Source organism: Dryobates pubescens, chromosome 31 (genome assembly GCF_014839835.1).
Source record: "Dryobates pubescens isolate bDryPub1 chromosome 31, bDryPub1.pri, whole genome shotgun sequence".
In the NCBI taxonomy this organism is placed as follows: Eukaryota; Metazoa; Chordata; class Aves; order Piciformes; family Picidae; genus Dryobates; species Dryobates pubescens.
In genome coordinates this window covers 1572005-1581352 of record NC_071642.1, presented here as the reverse complement: position 1 = coordinate 1581352, position 9348 = coordinate 1572005, and positions in this window count along the sequence as shown.

Sequence of the window (9348 nt, the reverse complement as noted above, 5' to 3'; positions counted from 1 at the left end):
ACAAAAAAGAAATAAAATGAAATAAAATAAAAATGAAATGAAATACAAAAAATAAAATTGAAGTTTAAAAATGAAATTTAAAAATGAAATAAAAATGAAATAAAAATTAAATTTAAAAAGGAAATAAAAATGAAATTTAAAAAGGAAATTAAAATGAAATTTAAAAAGGAAATAAAAAAGAAACAAAAAATGAAACAAAATGAAATTAAATGAAATGAAATTAAAATGAAACAAAAAGAAATTAACTAAAATGAAAGAAATGTAAACAAAATGAAATAATGAAATGAAATTTAATAAATCAATGAAATGAAGTCAAATAAAATGAAAGAAAATAGAAAATAAATTAAAAAAAAAAAACAGGCAAAATGAAATGATGTCGAAAATAAAAGGAAGCCAAATTATAGTAAAATGAAAGCAGAATGAAGGTGAAAGGAAAAAAAATAAACCCAAAGTGTAAAATAAGTGGGGAGGGGGAAAAAACACAACACCGAAATAAAACATAAAAGGAAGCCAAATCAACCCAAATCCAGGAGAAAGCAAACAGAAAAGATGAACTAAAATGAAGGAAAAGAAAAGCAAAAGAAAAAATAAATGGAGGGGAAAAAAAGGGAAAAAATGAAGGGGAAAAAAAAAAAACCCAAACAACAAAAATTAAAGGAAAATAAACCCAAACTCAAGCGCAATAAAATACGAAGTGAGTCAAAATCAAGCAAAATCGGTCAAAGTGAAGCACGAAATGAAGCAAAAATGTTAACACAACAAAAAAAGGTTAAAAAGATGAAATAAAAAATGAAATCAATGAAAACCAAAGAAAATAACCAAAAGAAAAGCGAATCAACCCCAAACCAAACCAAGCATCAACCCAAATCCCCTACAATCAACCCCAAAATCGCCTTTATTCTTGCCCCCCCCCCCCCCCCCCCCCGCGCCAGTCCCTCTCTGGCTCCACTCAAGAGGCTGAAACCAAAGGAGGCAGAAAAAGCCAAAAAGCAAAGGGAAAAAAAACCCAAACTGGGGGAAAAAAGGCAGAAAAATGCCCAAACTGAAGGCAAAAAGCAGCAGCGGCCCCACCGCGAGCATCCTCCCTGGGGCTCTTCCCCCCTTCCGCCGCTCCCGCCCCCTTCCTCCATGTCCCCCCCTCCCCCCCAGCACCCCCGGGGGGGCTTCTCTGCGCCCCCCGCCCAGCCCAGGGCAGCAGCAGCAGCTCAGGCTCCCCCTGGAGCATCTTCCATCCTCCCCCTCTCAAAGCAGCTTTGGGCTGCTTGGTGTCCCCCCCCCGGCTTTTTTGGTGCCCCCTCCTCACCTCCTGCGTCCCCTCCCCAGCCCCCTGTCCCCCCCCCCCCCCCCGCCCCCCATTTCCTGTGTCCTTGACCCCCCCCTAATTTTTCTATAGTTAAATAAAACTTTGCAGTATAAATAGCTACAGAATTTCCTTTATATTAAATAAGCCTCTGGGGGAGGGGGGGGGCTGGGCCTGGGGGGGTGGTGAGGGTTGGGGGTTGAGACCCTCTCCCCAAAACAGCTGCAGTGCGGCGGGGGGGGGGGCACTAAGGGGGTAAGAATTGGGGTGGGGAGGGGGAAGAAAAAGCCCTTTGCTGCACCCCCCCCCCCCAAAGAGAAACTGAGCAGGTTGGGGGGCGCAAAACGCACACCCCCTCCCCCCCTATTGACCAGGCTGGGGGGGGGGCGTTAAGACACAAACCTCCTCCCCCCCCCCCCCCCCCCCCCAAACCCCATTTATGGGGAGGGGGTGTGTGGGGTACAAGTCCCCCCCCCCCCCAGGGTGTGTCTGTAGGGGGGTTGCAGTTGGATGCAGCATCAATACAAGCAGCATGGGGGGGGGGGGGACACGCACAAGAAATAATCCCCCCCCCAAAGCAATCCCCCTCCCCCCCCCCCCGAGCCAATCCTAACACCCTCCCAGACCCCAAATCAGCAGGGAATGACCCCAAACATCCCTCTCCCCCCCCATCAATTGTTGGGGGGTTTGGGGGCGGGGGGGCACACCCCAGCTCTGCTGCTGTCCTGGGTTGGGGACACCCCCCCCCCCAATGCCCTTCCATTGGGGTGGGGCTGGGGAGGGGGCTGGGGGGGAGGGCTGAGGCCTTTTTTGCCTTCTTTTTCCCCACCCCCCCCCTTTCTTTTTTCCTTCCCCTCCCTCCCTCTCCTCTAATGATGATGATGATGATTAATTAATTAACCCCCCCCGCACCCCCCTCCCCCAGCCCTCTATCTCTGCAGTATCTTTGGCACCACTTTGTCACAACCCGGAGGAAAAGGAAAGAAATCATCGAAAGAACACAAAAACAACCAAAAAATATACTAGAAGCCCAGCTACGATTCGGGGGGGGGGGGGGGGGGGGGGGGGGCGGGGGGCGGGGGGGCGGCGCTCATCGCTGCTGCAGGGCTGGAAGTGAGTCGGGGGCGGGCGGGGGGGGGGCGGCGGAATTTAAGGCAGGTGCTGGCTGCAGGCTGGGGCCAAACCGAGAGGATTTGGGGGCAGCTTTTGCCTTTTTTTTTTCCTCTGTTATAGTGCAACTTAAATTTGTGCTGAAGTGTGGCGGGGGGGGGGGGGCTGGGGGGGGGCTTGAGGGTGGTTTGGTTTGGTTTGGTTTTGGGGCGGGGGTGGGGGGCGGGGGGCAGGACACACAGGGCTGCTCTCGCCACGGGGAATCCTGAGACTGTTTCTCTCCCTCCTGCTGCTCTTGTGCCATTTTCTCTCTCCCCCCTCCCCCCCCCCCCATTTTCTCACCTTCCCTTCCCCCTTCTTCTGTTTCTGGGTCCCCCCCCCACCTTTTCTGCTTTTTTTCCTCATTTCCCCTTTTTTTTTCCTCATTCCCCTTTTTTCATTTCCTCCTTCTCATTTCCCCCTTTTAGTTTTTCCCCTTTCCCCCTCATTTCCCTTCTAGTTCTCTTTTCCCTTTCCCCCATTGATGTTTTTTTTCTTCCTTTTTCCCAATCCTTTTCTTTTTCCATCCCTTTCTTTCCCCATCCTTTCCCCAGCTTTTTTCCTGCTCCACTCTTTCCCCTCCCATCCTTTTTTCTCCTTTTTCCTTTTCCTCTTTTTTCCTCCCAGTTTCCTCTTCCCTCCCTAAGCACCAATCACCCAGAGCCCTCCCCCCCAGACCCAGACTAAAACCCAAACCCAAGCTCAAACCCAATTTAAATCCAGACCCAAACCCAAAACAAAACCTAAATCCAGACCCCCAGACCCAGATCAAAACCCAAACCCAATCCAAACCCAGACCCAAACCCAAATCCAAACCCAGATTAAACCCCAAATCCAAACCCAATTCAAATCCAGACCCCCAGACCCAGATCAAAACCCGAACTCAAACCCAATCCAAACCCAGACTAAAACCCAAATCCAAACCCAATCCAAATACAGACCCAGACCCAACCCAAATCCAAACCCTGACTAAAACCCAAATCCAAACCCAATTTAAATCCAGACCCAAACCCAACCCAAAACCTAAATCCAAACCCAATCTAAATCCAGACCCAACCCAAATCCAAACCCTGACTAAAACCCAAATCCAAACCCAATTTAAATCCAGACCCAAACCCAACCCAAAACCTAAATCCAAACCCAATTCAAATCCAGACCCCCAGACCCAGATCAAAACCCAAACTCAAATCCAAACCCAGACTGAAACCCAAATCCAAACCCAAACCAAATCCAGACCCAAACCCAAATCCAGACCCAAGTTCAAATCTAACCCCAAACCCAGACCCAAACCTCCCAAAGGCTTCGTGGGGGCTCAGGGTGTGTGTGGGGGTGGCAGAAGAGGGAGCTGGGGGTGGGGAGGAACAAAAAGCAGCGAGGAGGAGCTCGGAGGGGAGGAGCTGGGGGGCAGGGGGGGGTCAGAAACCCAACCACGACCTGGAGAGGCGACTCCAGCAATCTCTCTTTACAAAATCCACACTTTGGAGGTTTGCTTTTTTTTGTGATTTTTTTTTTTTCCTTTTTTTTTGCATATCCCAAAATGTAGCCAAGTGCCGGGGGGGGGGGGGGGGGGGGGGGGAGTGGGGGGGGTATGAGGGGAGGTCTTAGGTGGATCAGTGCCCCCCACCCCAAAACCTTGCTCTGGATCCTCCCCAGAGGGTAGGGATTGAGGAGCTGCCTGGGGGTAGCACTGGCTAAGAAACAGTAAAAGAAATGGGAAAGTAATGAAAAGAAAGAAATCAGCCCCAAAAACAAAGGGGGAGGAGGGGGGAGGAGAAAGGAGCAAGACACAACCCCACCCCGCACCTCCCCCCCGGGACCCCCCCCCCAAGCCCTCCTTCGCCCTGGTTCCACCCTAACATTCCAGCTGCTGGAGGGGAGGTTGCTTAATGCTCTTCGGTTGCATATTCGACACTTTTTGGGTGAATATTTGGATGTTTTGGTGAATGTTTGACATTTTGGTGGTGAAAATTCCATTTTTTTGGGGGGGGGGGAGGGGGGGGGTGTCGGTTAATATTCGACTTTTTGGGTTGAATGTTTGACTTTTTGGTCGAAAATTCAACTCCTTTTTTTTGCCTTGTTGAATATCCAACTCTTGGCGGAATAGCCGAATTTGCTGCCCAATATTTCACCTTTCGGGGCTTGGAAATTCAACTTTTTACGTTGAGCATCCAACTTTTGGGTTGAGTATTTGACTTTTGGGTCAAATGTTCGGCTTTTTGGTGGACCAATCCACTTTTCTGTCGTGGCTGAATATTCAACTTTTGGACTGAATATTCGACTTTTGCATCAAATACTCAACTTTTGGGGGTGAATATTCAACCTTTTGACAAACATTCAACTTTTTTTTTTTTCATTAAACATTTGACCTTTTGGGGTTGAATATTTGACCTTTTGGGTTGAATATTTGACCTTTTGGGTTGAATATTTGACTTAATTTGAGTATTTGACAATTTTATTGAATATTTGATTTTTTTGTTGGGCTGAATATTCCACCTTTTTTTTTTTTGCTTGCATGTTTGACTTCTTTGTTGCATCTTCAACTTTTTTGAGCATCCAACTTCTTTTGTTGAATATTCTTTTTTGGGTTGAGTAGTCCATTTTTGGGGGGTTGAATAGTCAATTTTTTGGGGGTTGAATAGTCAATTTTTGGGGGTGGAATAGTCAATTTTTTGGGGGGCTGACCATTCAACTTTTTTATTGGATATTCAACTTTTTTTGTTGGATATTCAACTTTTTTTGTTGGATATTCAACTTTTTTTTGTTGGCTATTCAACTTCCTTCTTGCCTGTTTGATTTTTTTAATTGACTGTTTGACCCCTTTTTTTGGGTCAAACCTTAGCTTTTTGAGTCAAATCTTTGACGTTTTTGGTCAAAGCTTTTCCTTTGCTTTGCCAAACTTTTGCCATTTTTCTCAAATCTTTGCCAGTTTTGTTGCAGCTTTGCCTTTTTACTTTGCCAAATCTTTATCACTTTTTATCCAATCTTTGCCTTTTTGTCAAATCCTTGCAAATTTTGTCCTTTTTTGGGGTGGTTTTTTTTTTTGGTGAAATCTTTGCCATTTTTATCCAATCTTTGCGCTTTTTTTGACCAAATCTTTGCCATTTTAACCGAATCTTTGCTTTCTTTGGTCAAATCTTTGCCATTTTTATCCAATCTTTGCCCTTTTGGGCCAAATCTTTGCCATTTTCGTCAAACATTTGCTTTTTCTTTCTCAAATCTTTGCCACTTTTGGCCAACCTTTACCGATCCTTTTTTGCCTTTTTTTGTGCCAATCTTTGCCCTTTTGTGCCGATCTTAGCCAATTTTGTGCCAATCTTTGCCCTTTTGTGCCGATCTTAGCCAATTTTGTGCCAATCTTTGCCCTTTTGTGCCGATCTTAGCCAATTTTGTGCCAATCTTTCCCTTTGGTGCCGATCTTTGCCAATCTTTGCCATGTTTTCCCCCTTTACTCTTTGCCAGTTCAGGGATGTTTTTTGGGTCGAATATTGCCCTTTTCCCCCCCCCCTGCCCCCCGCTGCCTGCTCGCGGGGGTGGGGGTGGGAGGGTGGGAGGGTTAGGGGGTGGGGGGAGGGCGTCGGGGCAGTGTCACGGAACCTAATTAGCCTCCTTCCTGCCTTCAGACACCTTGCAGCCATTCTCACCCCATCGACTGGAGCCTGGCTCCTGCCCCTGGGTTGTAGGTCTGTTTGGGTTCTTTCTTTTTTTTTTAGGGTATTTTTTTGTGTGTTTTTTGTTTTGTTTTGTTTTTTTTTCTCTTTAAATATATCTCTAGATATATATTTATACACCTTTCTCTTACAAAAATAAATTTAGGCTCTGTCTCTCTCTTTTTAGTTTATTTTTTTATCCTTTTTTTCTTTTTTTCTCCTCGTTTTTGTCCTTTTTATTTTTTTTTGTGGTTTTATTTTATTTCCCCCCCCCCCCCCCGGTCGAAGTTGGTTTCGAACTCTGTAAACATTGCTGCTTTTATTTAGGTGTTTTTATTTATAATTTTTTAAATAATTTTTTTTTTTTGTTTTGTTTTTCTCCTTAAATTAAGATAAAGTGAGCTCAAAGTACCCGTTCCATCGCAAAGTGCTAAGACTTCTTTGTTTTCTTGTCTTTATTACCTCTTTTTTTTTGTCGTTTCTTTTTTTTTTTAATTTTATAGAGATTTTTTATTGCTTTTTCTTTTTTTTTTTTCTGCATTAAATAAACATCCAGCTCTTCCCCTCCCCCGCTGCCCCAACCCCCACCACTCAACCCTCCCGCCCCCCACCCCCTCAGCACGCATCGCTCGCTCGCTCGCTCTCTCTCTCTCTCTCCAAAGTACATTCGGCCATACCTGCTCTTGCTCTGAGAGTTAAAAACTAAAAGAACGAGGGAGGGGGAAAAGAAAAAAAAAAAAGAGGAAAAAATAGAAAGAAAAAAATAGAAAGAAAAAATAGAAAGGAAAAAAAAAGAGGAAAAAAAAAAGAAAAAACAGATAAAAAAGAGAAAAAAAGAAAAAAGAAAAAAGAGAAAAAAAGAAAAAAGAAAGAAAAAAGATAAAAAAGAGAAAAAAGAAAAAAATAGGAAAAAGGAAAAAAAAGGAAAAAAGAGGAAAAAGAAAGGAAAAACAAAGGGAAAAAAAGAAAGAAAAAAGAGAAAATAATAATAAAAAAATATTATTTTAAAATGAAAATAAAAAATGGAAATAAAAAGAAATGAAAGAAAAAATTAAATGAAAAAATGAAAACATTAAAACAGTAAAAGAAAAAAAGGAAATAAAAGGAAAAGTAAAATTAAAAAAGAAAGCAATTAAAATAAATATAAAAAATTCAAAAATAGAAGAAAAATAAACCAATGAAAATTAAACATTAAAAAAATAAATAAAACAAAATTAAAAAGTAAATATAAAAAATAAAGAAAAATAAAACAAAAGGTAAACATAAAATTTAAATGAAAAAATAAAACAAACTGAAAAAGTAAATATAAAAATTAAAAGAAAAATCAAACAAAAAATATAAAAAATTAAAATACAAAATAAAAGGAAAAAAGTGAATATAATTTTTTTAAAAAATAAAAAAAAAGAAAAAAATGAAAAAGAAAATGAAAGAAAAAAGAAGAAAATGAAAGAAAAAAAGAAAATGAAAGAAAAAAAAAGAAAGAAAACCTGAAACATTAAAAAATTTCCCCCAAACATTTCAAATAATTTAAACAAACAAAACAAAAGAAAAATTTAGAGCAAACAAACAACAAACCCAAAAAGAAACCAAAAGGGAAAGGAAGAAAAAGACCTCTAAAAAGTGCTTTTTTTTGTTTTTCTTTCTTTCAAAATAAAAGGGCTTTAAAATATTTTTTCTTTTTTTTTTTTTTTCTTTTTCTATTTTTTTTTTTCAGTTAAAAATGTGCATTTAGAAAACAGGTGACCAGCTGAAAGGTGCCTTTGCTCCTCCTCCTCCTCGCTAACCCCCAGGGTTATTTACCCGCCTCTAGCGCCATATAGAATCTATAGACATCAGATACAGTTACCCAAAAATAGATATAAGAGATTTGGGGGGGGGGGGGGGGGGGGGGGGGGGGGGGGAAGGGAATCTGGGGACACAGCAGCTCGCCCCTCCCACCCCCCCCACCCCCATCACCACCCAAAGGCTTCCTCTGCCCCTTTAAGGGAGACCTCAAAGAACCTTTAGCAAAAGGAATTTGCCCTTTCCAGGTGGGTTTTGGTCTGGGGGGGTGGGGATGCCGCAGCGCTGGCCCCAGTGCCTAAGTAGACTGGGGGGGGGGGGAGGGGGGGTTGGTATCCCCTTTCCCCACCTCCACTTCACCCCCTGCCCCTAATTGTGCTGGGGCAGTGTGGGGAGGGTGGTCCCAGCCGCGTTCCCGGGGGCGAGTTGGGCACCTTGAGGTGGGGACACTGGGAGGGACACTGCCTTCACCCCACTGATGGTGGCACCAGCCTCAGGTGGCCCCAGCTCTGCATGTCCCCAGCTCCGGGTGTCCCCAGCTCTGCATGTCCCCAGCTCCGGGTGTCCCTGGCTCTGGGTCTTCCCAAGCCTGCGTGTCCCAAAGTCCTCTGGGTGGCTCCGGCTCTGGGTGTCCCCCAGCTCTGAGTGTCCCCAAATCCGGGTTTCCTCAGCTCTGAGCGTTCCCCGTCCTGGGTATCCCCAGATCTGGGTGTCCCAAGTCCTGGGTATCCCCAAGCCTGGGTGTCCCCAGCTCCGGGTGCCCCCATCCCTGAGTGTCCCCAGCTCCGGCTGCCCAAGCCCTGCTGCCCCCAGCCCCCTGCCTGCTGCTCCTCTCGCTCTGCTTTCAGGCAGGTTTGGGCTGTTCTCTACACCGAGCTGCCCTTGGCCTCTCTCTGCCACACTGGGCTTTGCTCAGAGAAGGTGGGGGGGGGGACTGCTGGGCAGGACCCTGCCCCTCACCCCAAAACTCCACCCTGGTCTCCCTGGACAGGGCCAGGTCCACGCTGGGACCAGAGCAGCTCAGGCTCCCCCGAAACAACAGACTGTGGGGTGGGAAGGGGTAGGGACTGGCCCCACTCCTGCACCCCTCCCAACCCCACCTGCCCTGTCCCAGCCCTTCCAGCTCCTATCCTCCCCCCCCCAACCCTTTTTAGTTACTTTTTTTTTTTACTCTATTTTTTCTCTTTTTCTCCTTAAATAGACCTCTCTCTGCCATAGGATTTGTGGTTTGCTTTTTTTTTTTCTTTCTCTCTGTTTTAACGTGTGTTCAGCCACAAAATAAAGCTTTGGATTTACATGGAAGCTCTTTTCCATGCCACAGAGCCACTTTTCCATCCCCCCCCCTCCCCCCCCCCCATCCCTCCCCCACATTTCCCCTCTCCCCCTCCCCCATTGATTTGTTTTTTTTTTTTTGTCTGTGTGCTTCCTTAGCAAAAAAAAAAAAAGGAATTATTTTTTTTTTTTTTTCCT